The 12,343-nt window shown below is 26.7% G+C and overlaps 1 protein-coding gene across 1 annotated transcript in view; it reads left to right on the top strand.

Moving 5' to 3' along the window:
• Positions 1–3,115: 3,115 nt before the first annotated feature.
• LOC136989325 (protein shisa-1-like) overlaps positions 3,116–12,343 on the top strand; it is a 133,978-nt gene continuing 124,750 nt past the window's right edge. The window contains exon 1 of the mRNA XM_067287452.1: positions 3,116–3,164. The gene's annotated coding sequence lies outside the window, so the exon portion shown is untranslated. The remainder of the gene's footprint in view (positions 3,165–12,343) is intronic.

Here is a 12,343-nt window from a genome sequence, read left to right as displayed (position 1 = left end):
AATAATACGATAAAAATAATTAAATTAAAGTGTATACTTTGAGTGTTTATATTGTATGACCGCGCGTGCACACACAAAAACAAACAAAAAAAAAAGGAAAAAAGAATATTTTACAAATATACGACTTTAAGGTTATAAGAACATTCTATCCCGTTAATATCCAACTGAATAAAACCACTGAACAGTGATAGTTGTTGTCGGCTCGCACCTCCCCAACGAACTTGTCATGTGGAGTTTTTCAGGTGTCTTCACGTTTTTAAACATCTGAATAGGAGCCAGTTTTCTATATAAAGTCCTCTCGGGAGGCATCCTCCCTCGTAAACAAACAAAACAAAGAACTTTCCTGTTTGGTGCTTCCTGTGACCCTTCGATTCCCGTTTGGTGCTAAAATATTTTTTCGTTTGTCTAAGAGGGGTAAACTGGGTAAACTCTTAAAAAAATTAAGTTAGTGTACGTTTCTCAATGCTTCTAGAAAAAACATACAAGGTGGTTCGAAGTTAGTTAACTACGTTGTTTTGTGTTTCCAAATACACTTGAGAATACGAGTCGTAAACTGAATTTATAACAACCCACTTTTCGTACTTGTTAACTGACGTTCAGACCACTCTATAAACCGAAGAACATCTTTATATATCAAACACACAGTTATCTGGTGAGAATTTAAATAAAATAAAATAAATTTTAACATAAAAATGCTTAATTAATCAGTAACCACATGTTCATGCATCCATGTCCGACTATCATCTTCTATTAAGAACAATAAATGGATCAAGAAGAATTGCTGTTTATTTCCCATTGTAAATGAACGTAAAATGCCAATAAAATTTTCGATGCCAGCGTAATTTTGGAAAGTAATTTAATTAATAAGTCGGTAATTACTTTTTAATGGTGGAAACACACGTGGTGTATTTTAATTACACGCTAATGATGAGTCCTTTTAATTTCGAAGCTGACAAAGATGCCGCCTAACGAACAAACCTTTAAACTAAGCGTTTTATATTTAACAGTGTCATGTTGTTACGTATTCATGAGAAAATGTATGACAGTGATCGATTGACAAGGCATTACAGTAGTTGCGATTATACGCCCCCTGCTTTTGCTTGGTATGTTACTTCATTGAAGAGTAACAGCAGCAGCAGCAGCAGCAACAGCTCGCAGCTTTCTTCATATTGAAAAACACCGAAAGTAAATAGATTCTTCTTTATTATACAAATATAATGTAAAAAAATAGAAACAAATACTTTCAAATTTTATGATTTGCATCGTTGACAAAGAATATTTTAATGTATAATTAATTTTATTAATTGTTTCTATAATAGTGTCGTAAATTTTCGGTATTTAAGCGTTAGTTTATATCAATAACTTATTTGTTTATATTAGTATACACTATATGAATTTCTATAAGGCCTTTAAGAAACAAAGAGGCTGGGGCCCTTTTTCGAGTGACAATTTGTCGCTCCTCACCAACGTACTGGTACGTGGAGTTTTATGGGTTTTTTCACGTGTCTAACATCTAAATAAGGGCCAGTTTTCCAGGCAAACTCCTTGACAGATTGCCTAAGTTTGTCCTTCTTCACGCTCTGGGAGGATTCATCTTTGAAACCTTTCTCCAAACAAAGAAACGTTTAAAAATCGTATTATATTTTAAAAATAATATACTATAACTCAAAATAAATTTGCAAAAAATATTTTGAGGCCCCTTAATGACTCTTCAGTAATGGGGCCTTTGTTTACGTTAATGATTTAATTAAATTAATTGTTTTAAATTATACACTTACAAGTTAGAATAAATATTTATAATTAACTTTGTCTGTCTTAAACGCTTTATTTACACGTGCAATCAACGTTAAATCAAATTTCTGCCATTAAATTTTAATATATCAAAGTTAAAATAATAATAATAATAATACAAATTTTCCCTTTAGTGTTTATAAAATTGATTATTTAAAAAATACAAATATTTCTCTATAATTTCACGCTTAAATTAAACTTAAATTCAAAGAATTTAATGTAAATATTTAATTTTAATCATATTTTACACGCGATAAAATACTTTAAAATTTAATAATAATAATATAAAAAATAAAATAAATGTTTCTAATGAAATTTATGTTAATGCGTATATATAAAATTCTTAAATATTTAAAAAATATATATATATAATATAATATATATAATGCTTTTTATTTATGCATATTATTTATATTAAGAAAAAAATAAGTTAAATTTGAAAAAAATTATGTATTTTATAAGTAATTATAGAAGATAATTTAAGAGAAATTACGATAAAATTTACTAATATAATAATAATCGTTGCAATTGCTTATCGAAAATGTAATTTTCTTTGATAGAATAATCAATGTTGGAATGAGATCAAGTTTTAAAATCGAAAATCTATTTTCTAAATTGAAGTAATACCTTTTTATTTATGTATATATACATACATACAGACAGACAGACATGCAGACATACAGTACACACATACATATAGGCCTATATATACACTACATTTTTTTTCCACTCTCTCTCTGTCTACTTGAAGGCAATTAATAGTAAAATATTCATTTCCTACTTGGAATTTTTGAAGATAAAAAATAAAATCAATAATTAGAATATTATATATCACTTATTTGAAAGACATTAAAGATTTTTCTTCATTAATTTCCTTTAAAAATCCTTTTTTTTTTTTTTTTGGTAAGTAAATTTTATTAACATTAATGGGAAATTATGAGCTAAAAGAATTTTTAAAAATATTTTTAAAACTTTGAGCTTATTTTTAAGGCTTAAACCTTATTCAAACCCTTACAAATATTTAAAAATAATATATAAAATTATAATCTTGTTAATTAACTTTAAAAAAAAAAATTAAAATTAATTACTTTTCAAGCAAATTTTCTCCATTTTAATGGAAAATTTATGCTGCTGTAGTAAATTATTTTTAATTTATTTTAATTATTAAATGAATTTTTTAAATTGAAATTTAAAATTTTTGATTGGTTAATTCGAACTAAAAAGGGAGAGTTTTGATGTGTTGGAGTTTATCATTGGTGAGTTTAAACACAGATGGAGCTGCAAGAGCTGTGCAGGAAGCAATTTGTGCAGCAACTGGAGTTAGTATACAGAATTGGCTGGTAGCAGTCTAACACACTCGATCTTCTGATAAGGTAGGAACCAATAATGCTTCTCTCATTTAAATCATATATATATTTTTTTTACTATTCAACTTAATTTCCAACGCATCACTATGCTGCACTAATTACAATCTGCAAAATGACTTTAATTACGTTTAAATTATAGTAATAATTCCTTTTTTATTTCCTGTATAAATATAAAATTTATAATGTTTAAAAATTATTAAATAATATTTTAAAATATGGTAATTAAATTATTATCTGCTGGAGTGATTTTAAATTGAATTTTGCGTGTTTTTAGAAAGTATAATTATTAATATTTTAATGTATTTATAAATTATTAATTAAATTTTAATGTTTATTGTTATTATTTTATTTTTTTTTAATTTAAAATTTATGTACTTGAGTTTTTTACGTGTAAAATATTTTATATTTTGCTGATGTTTTTATATATTAAATATGTATTAAAATAATAATATATGTTTTTTTATTATTTATGAAAAATGTTTTTAGATTTATTAACTTATTAATTTTTAAAATAAAAATTAAAAATTAATGTAATTATAAATAGAAAATTATGAAAGGGAAATATTTATAATTCCTAAAGAAATTAAAATTATTTAACGAGGTTTTATACGTGTAAATTTTCTAGATAATTTATTAATTATGAAAAATATTATATATTTATTACATTTAAAAAAAATTAATTAATTAAATTTTAAGATTAAATATCTTTAATTCGAAATTTTTTGCTAATTATCGCATTATAACACGCACGCAGCTTGGATGAACACATTAAAATGGCGCTAAATTATAAATAAATAAGTAAATACTTGTATATATATATTTATATAATATTAAAGAAGAAATTTTTAAGTGAAAATAAGAGTGAATGAAACCTTGAACTGTAAGCAAAAGTGAGAGAGGAGAGAGAAAGAGAATGAACTGTTCCGAAGCACTTTCACGTCCGTTTCTCGTCAAGGCTTAAATTCAATGAGCCATAGACAGACCTAGACGCCGTTTTGACTTCCCCACTTTCATCCCCCATCCATTCCGTTTCCATAGCAACTCCTCCCATCCTATCATCAGTTAAGGATGGAGGACTAGCCAATTTTCCTTCTTTACCAATAGCTGTGTTTGTTCAGTGTCTAACATTAACTTTTCTATGCGTGAAGACTTTTTGATTCATATCAGCTTTTCGTTACTCTTCTCTTCTTTTTTTTTTATTTATTCATAACAATCAACTCTTTTTATATATTCATAGCTTTACTTCCTGACAATAATATCTTCAACTTAGACATTGATACTGAATATCTCTACACTGTAACAATGCAGTATGTATACTGAAATCGTTGCAACGTTGCTTAATATATCACTCGATGTTCGACTTACTTTTTAAATTAAGAAGAAAATAAATTTTTCTACGTTTAATCTGATATATTTTCTTATTGTTTTTGTTTTAGATACAAATAAATTTATATGCAAATGTGTTTGTTTGTTTTTTTATTGTTTCCTCCCCATCTGAAAGAACGATTCCCCGTGTGTGATGCCATTTGTAAAAAATCAACAGAAACCACATTTTGCATTTATAAAGAAGTACTTTATTCCAATAGGAACAATAAAATTACAATTCTGAGGAACTCTTTGAATTCTTTTTAACAAAAGAATCATTCGCAAGATTAAAAATTCCTCCACTTTTATTTGTTTTTTTACTTTAAAAGGGAACAAGGTAACGCTTCTTTATACAGGACGATACATAAAACAATTCGCTTCTTCCGTGCGTTTATTGTTACAAAATGGTTTCAAATACGTTTTAAAGTTTTAATTAAGTATCGATATTTTATAATTCCATTAATAAATGTTATTAAATAAACTAAATTAATGTTTAAATGCCGGAAATTAACTTATATTTATAGAATCTTTTCTTTTTAAATAATAAAATTTCATTAATAATTTAAAGAATTATTAATCCTTAATTAATACGTTTATAATTTCCTTTAAGGAAAATTACAACATTAAGCGATTAAAATTATTACGATTAAGGTTAAATTTATATATTAAATTCTATATATTTAAGTGTAATTAATTCCAATAACAGATCAGAAGTCATTACAGGGGTGTAGAAAGGAAGCTATGTGCCTTATTTAAAATTTTTTATTACCTGAAATACCCGAGAAAATCCCAAGGAGGGGTGAAGGGTGCTCTAAATCGGGAAAACCCCTGTTAGGGATTATCCCGATTTCGGGGAACCAGGAGCGCATTTAGAGGGTTCTAAGGGCGCATCCCCCTAAATCCGCCCCTGGTTAATGCTTATTTAGTAGAATCGTTAGGCATTACCCGAAGCCAACGAATGTACAGAATCAGAGTAAACAATGATTTCTGAACCGAATACGGTTAATCAAATCAGATATATTACGTCATTCCAGGATCATACATTCCTCTCTCCTTCTCTTTCTCTTTCACTCCCCCTCCCTCTGACTCGTTCAATTGAACCAATAAACTTGTCTGTGGATAGAATAAGAAATGTTTTTAGCAGCTAGAAATACGTTAATTTCCAAAGAAACTAATTTAATATTTCTATTTATGAATCATTTAATTACTTATCACTCGCTTGGTATGCTTCAGCATTATATTAATATTTCGTAACCTTGTGTTTATGCATTATATAAAATGTATTGATCTATTGTTTACAATTCTGTAATTTAATTCTTTAAGATTTCATTTTTAAAATGTCTTAATAATTTTCTATATTTTCTTCACTTTAAATTTGATAAATTAGTTTATATACAATAACTCCCACTGGGATAATATTGATTATAAATTTTAGAATGTAACTTAAGTTATTATTATTTTATGACAATTGTATACGGTTGTATACATACAAGGTAGCCCAGAAGTCGTTAACCATGGTAAAGAATAAATTTCTTTTTCATTCAGATACTTACTACTACCGTTTGGTAAGCAAATTGCAACGCCTTAACACACTCAGATTGTCGATTTTCATGCAAAAATTAATAAACTGCTGCAAAAAAACACGTTTAACACGTGACTTTTGGGCAGGCCAGTTTATAAAATTTATCATAATTTACAGTGGGAAATGAATATGGAACGAATAAAAATCTATTCGGTTAAATTTTTCGAAAGATACTTCGCAGTTTCTTCTTTCGCTTTTATGCAAATTTTACTTAAATTATAATTAACGACTGAAAAAAAAAGAATTAATGAATTATTAATGTGTAATTTGTAAAAAAATAGAAGGGAATTTAATTATAAAATATAATTAGAAATGATGTATTTACGTGGTTAAAATATCGCAGAAATGAATATAAATAGTTATATAAAAATAGCTATAAATCTAATTTAATGTATGACTTTAAATTTTCATTTATTGCATAAATATTTAAAGATGTAAATCATGTTTGATGGTAAAATTTTCATTAAAAAATTTATTGTACTTTATTTTACCAGTAAATTATTATTAGAAAATTTCCTTTTAATAAATTAATGAAGAAATCTTGTTAATAATAATTTATATTATTATTATAGATATATTTGAAGGTAGTTTTCTGATGTAGTAGTTCACATAATAGCTACTCAGTTTATATAGGTGGGCTCTTCTCACATTGTTTTTTAAATTGTTTACATAATTCATATGTTATTTAATTAATAGTTTATACAAGTTTGTAACTCGCCGACAGTTTACTTAATAGTTCAGGTGGATTTTAGTTTAAATATTATTTAATTAACAGCTCAAATAGATTTTCATTTCGCACATTGATTTCTTAATAGTTTATGTAGGTCCATAGTTCATACACTGCTAGTTCACACTTATTAGTTCATCACATTGCTTACTTGTTAGTTTTCGCACATTGCTCACTAAGTAGTTCACGTGGGATTTATTAGTTCATGTATTGCGTGATTAACAGTTCATGTAGGTCTGTATTTCGCACATTGATTTCTTAATACTTTGTGAAGGTTTATAGTTCATGTATTACTTAGTAGTTCACATTGGATTTATTAGTTTACGTATTGCTTAATTAATATATCTCACACATAGACTTGCGTTTCACACATTGATTACTTAATAGTTAATATACGGTGCATTTGATATTCATACATTACTAGTTAATATAAATCCACACTTCGCACGCCATTTTCTTAATCATTCGCACAAATATGCAGCTTATTTGTTTAATATTTTACATAACTTTATTCGTTCACTTACTACTAATGATTTATAAAAAAATTTCTTTTTTGAGACTTACAACAATTGAATTTTAACAATAACAAGACATTACTTGTTTATATTCTGATAATGGATCCGTATTACGCAGGAAGAGAGAAATTCTAAACAAAAAAAATCTAGCAACTCGTTGCTTAACTTTTCCGGCAACATTTGGTGGCGCCATCTGTTATCATGTTTTATTAAAAAAACTTTTTATATTCATAACTATTATAAAAATGGCAAAAAAGCTTAATTTTCAGGGTTGGGATACGTTTTATAAAAATAATTGTAAATGCTAATAACGACCCCCTCTATCTCTTCACCCCCTTGACCTTTAATTACCAAAATTTAATAGCATCAATCCCCTTAATAAACAGACCTACCTGCAAAATTTCAGAAATTTTCGACAAAAAGCACAGGAGTTATTAAACTTCAAAAAGAGTAAAGGAAATCGTAAAACTAAGAAAGAGAAGTTTCATATTAAAAAATTATATTAAAAAAAAAATTCGCGAAGATGTATTTTTATATTTTTATTTTCAAAATGATTGACAACTTAAGAATACTTAGGATTAAATTATAGCTGATTATCTTCGGTGTAATAAAATCTTTCTAAAACTTAAAATTCTTGAATTTCTTTCCACAAAATGGGTTTTAACGATATCCAATTTTTAGAAAAAGAGAATAAAAGTATCACTCGCGAGTTAAATGAAGCGAAAGATAAAAAAATTATTTAAAAAAATAGAAGCTGGTAATTCTATAACGTCTTACATAACTCTGTGAAACAAAGATTTTGCTGGAAGATATTATTTAAAATCATTATTTTTCTAGATTCATACTGATTTCAATACGATCCCCTTTCTAATGGATAAAAATAATAAAAGTATATGGTTGCAGAACATTGATTTTCTGCATAGTTTAATATTTATAACTTTAAAATAAACAGATGCCTCTGGGAAATCCGTAACATGCAAACGTCTTCACTACATTAGTGAATCTCTTTAGTTCACGCTTCTCAGTTTATTTAAAGTTATTCGTTAAATCCCACGACAATTGTCTTTTATTATTCCTTGTTACAAAATAATTTTTTTTGTATTTTTTGTAAATTCGATACGATTAATGGAGGCGAATAACCAAGTCGATTTTCATTGAATCGTTCTACAGGATTGCATTATATACCGTTAATTTTCATTAATTAAGTTTTTTAAAGAAAAAAAGAGGTGGAAAGAATTTCAATTTAGTCCTTTTTTCGCGAAATTAATTATATGATACGCGATCGGAATTAAAAATTTCGAAAATTCAATTTTAAAAAATTTTAAAATTTAATTAGCGAATCAGCGCTCTGCGTTCGAAATGTCATTTACAGATGATTGGATTTACGAGCGTTTGACGAAACAATACTAAACCGTCACGTGTATTTTTTTTTTTTTTTTTTTTTTTGAATTCTCTATTATCTTATTGGTCACTTTATATAAAAGTAATGTGACTCTTTTAAAGTATTTTTATTTTTTTTACTTATTTCGAGATTCTCTATTCTGTTTCCATTCAATAAACCAATTTTATTTATTTATTTTGTTTCTTCGATTGTAATAAAGTAAGTCCATAATCATTTTCCGAAGTAAATTGGTCAAATAATAATAATAAAAATTGGAAGAAAATCGAAAGATTTTTATCGCAGGAAAGAAATTTATTTGATCTATCCTTTTATCCCTGGAGGCAAAATCAGGCTCTTTGATCTCGTTCAGAAACTTCAGTTCAAAATGCTCAGTGGATGTCATTCTGCTGGAGAAAGGAAGTGCCATTCGCTGTGTCGCTCTTCCTTCTGCTCTGTTAGTCACTTTAGCCAATAGATGCTTTTAGGACATCCATTGCACATTTCCGGATTTCTACTACAGTATCTGACCTTCGAAGAAAACTCTGACAAAACGCAAAACTTCAGAACTTAAGACGAATTTTCTCGTGACCTTTCGTGTATTGTTCTTACACGTAATAACATGCATTGTGACGTTTAAATAACATTATTTTTTAATTAAATTCTGACACCTTTTTTCTAAACGTAATTCTTCCATTAAAGCAGTAATTAGCACTGCTTTTTGGCAAAGGTGATGGTGCTCAAAAATTTGTGGTCCCCATTGCTTTGGCAAAAATTTTGAATCTAAAAATATATATTTATGGCATATTTGTTTAATTTTATATAAGAATTTGCTTGAGAAAAAGAATATTAATTAAAATGTTTCAGAATACACTCCCGAACCTCTACACAAACGGCCATTTTTTCAATTCCCAGATTACTCAAATGGGACATTTATTATATTTACCTCTAAATAGCGGACAAACTACTCGATCTCGGTGTCCGCTATTCGGAGGTTATATCGTATAAGTGTTAAATATAAGAAATAAAGTGTACTTTTTGTATAAAATGTCACTCGGTTACTTCATTAAAAATGTATTAAAAATTGTAATTTTTATATTTTTAAAATTGTTTATTTGAAAAAAAAATTTAATTATACATTATTATGGTTTCAATTGACAAAAAATCAGAATATTTTTCTATTTTCTCGGCATTAAAATTTGGAAAATTATAAATATTTACACCAGAAGAAAAAGAAAAAACAAACAAAAATTGATACACAAAAGCGAAAAAATTCAGGAGAATTTTCATTAAACCACAGAAAATATTTATTAATAAAATCCTGAATTTTTTGTTTTGCTGACTTTTTTAAATAGAAAAATATTTATAAATTTATAATAATTTTTTTTTATAAATAAAACTAGAAAAGTATATTAAGTTTCACATGGAAATAAATGTATTTTAATGTACTGCATACGAGTAACACCAATCGATTTATTTGTGGTTTTTTTTTAACATAAAAAAAATATTTAAAAAATGAAAGAAAAAATATGAGAAAATAAAATATTTATATGTTTTTAACTCTATTTTGATATTTACAAGAGCATTATTTATAAATTTAAAAAAATTAAATATTTAAATGAATAAATCGTATATTCTTACATTAGAATTAAATTTAATTGCAATTTAATTTTGTTTATAATTAAATTTTATAAATTAAATACAAATCAATAATGTTTTTATAAATAAATTAAAATAATATGACTAAAACTTATTTTAAAAGTTCTTCTTATTAAAACTGTATTAATCATAATTAATACAACTGTACCTAATTATAATTAATTTTTAATTAATTTATATTTTGAAATTTCGATTTTTTTAGAATTTAATATAATTTTTCTTATTTAGAATAAATCTATTTAATTTATAATGCTTTAATTTTAAAAAATAATACATTTAATTTAAGAGTAAAGTAATGGTGTTGCCTTCCCTTAATTAAAAGTATTATTAACTTTAAAAATAATGTTAATTGATATTAAAGATATCATTTTTTAATTGAAATTAACTCAGATAACATTCTAAAAACCCATTTAGTTTTATGTCACGAAGTAAAGATGGGTCACGATCTCTCGGGTCAAGAACTGTACTCGTGAGTAATGTGGCATTCTGTATGTTGAAAGGGTGTCACCACCTAAAGAGGTGGGGAAAAAAATTTGGAAAACTGCAGCCATTCATTAGACGTTACCTCGTAGATGTACATGTAGAGTGACCTATAGGGATTTAGACAAACCCCAGTAGACTGTACCGTAATGGGCCAATTGACCAGTGCTTGTTACTAATGGCGTGTGGGTAGCTTTATAGAAAAATTTTACCACAATCGATATTTTTCTCTCATGCTGCTTTTTATTTGATTCGTGATAAGTAGAACTTTGATATTATTGGATAAAAATCTATTATATAATATAAAAAAAACCACTGTATATAAAATTATTATTTCATATCGCATCGAAAATAGTGGTAAGAAGGGATGAAAGTTCTTGACATTTCTACCAATTTCGCTAATTCTTCAGCGTATATTTTATATTTTTAAAGATTTTTTTAAAAGTATATTTCGTGTAAACATCGTCTCAATGCCGGGCTGCAACTTTTTAATTATCTTTTAATTTAAAAAATCGCGTGACCCCCGATCCAAACTGGAAGTTCCGTACGTAGTTAAATTAAGCTTTCCGTATCTGGTCTCGATTTTCATCTGCCTGTGTGAGATTAATGAAGGACAGACAGACCGTAGTATGAGTTTATTGGTCTGTATTCTGAAATTTGCAGCCTAATAAATATATAAGTTATATAAATTAATTTTGTTTTTACTTTAGGAAAGTGTAAATCGCCCGTTTTAAAAGTGGAGAAGATAACAACATTGCATTTTATATTACTAAATGAACCATACAAAAACAGCACGAGTAGCGAAATTCTCGATCTGATTCATTCATTCTTCTTCTAATTCCATTAAGAATCGCTAAGAATGGAATTTTATAATTCTATACTTGATATATTTAGAGAAAGAAACGTATCTATCAGACTTAAGGTGTATAACAATACGATTTAAAAGTAAAATATTGTTTTATTTTGTTAGATATATCATAAAATTTTAACTGTGATTCTGTTGTAACTAGATCCATTCGTTCTGTTGCAAATGTATCTATCAAGTAATCCATTACCCCTGACCATTAGAATATTTAAACGTAATTATTAAAATGCTGCTACTGCTTCTTTGTATACGCAACGTGGTCCAATTAACCATTATAAAGCTTAACGTGTTTCTCACTGTTGCATATTCTTTAATGTGTTGCCAACGATTTTGTTAAAAAAAAAAAAAATTTTGTTGTAAACACAGTTTAAGACTCACGCGCTAAACAAAACGCAGTTAACTGCGTTTTGTTTAGCGCGGTTTGGGCCACCCTGTAATATATTTGCATTCGTTTTATAGTAGATTTATGTATTTTTTCGAGTAATTTCCACTCCAGATTCTGCATTTCTAGCCAGGAATATACCATTTCCTTTCCATTCCTCCGATCATTATAAAATATTTCTCAACTTTCTTTTTCTAATTATCAAACTCTTTTAATTATATTTAAGGTTAAA

This window comes from Centruroides vittatus, unplaced genomic scaffold, assembly GCF_030686945.1.
Source record: "Centruroides vittatus isolate TY-2023 unplaced genomic scaffold, ASM3068694v2 scaffold_464, whole genome shotgun sequence".
In the NCBI taxonomy this organism is placed as follows: Eukaryota; Metazoa; Arthropoda; class Arachnida; order Scorpiones; family Buthidae; genus Centruroides; species Centruroides vittatus.
This window is presented reverse-complemented; position numbering and strand designations above follow the sequence as displayed.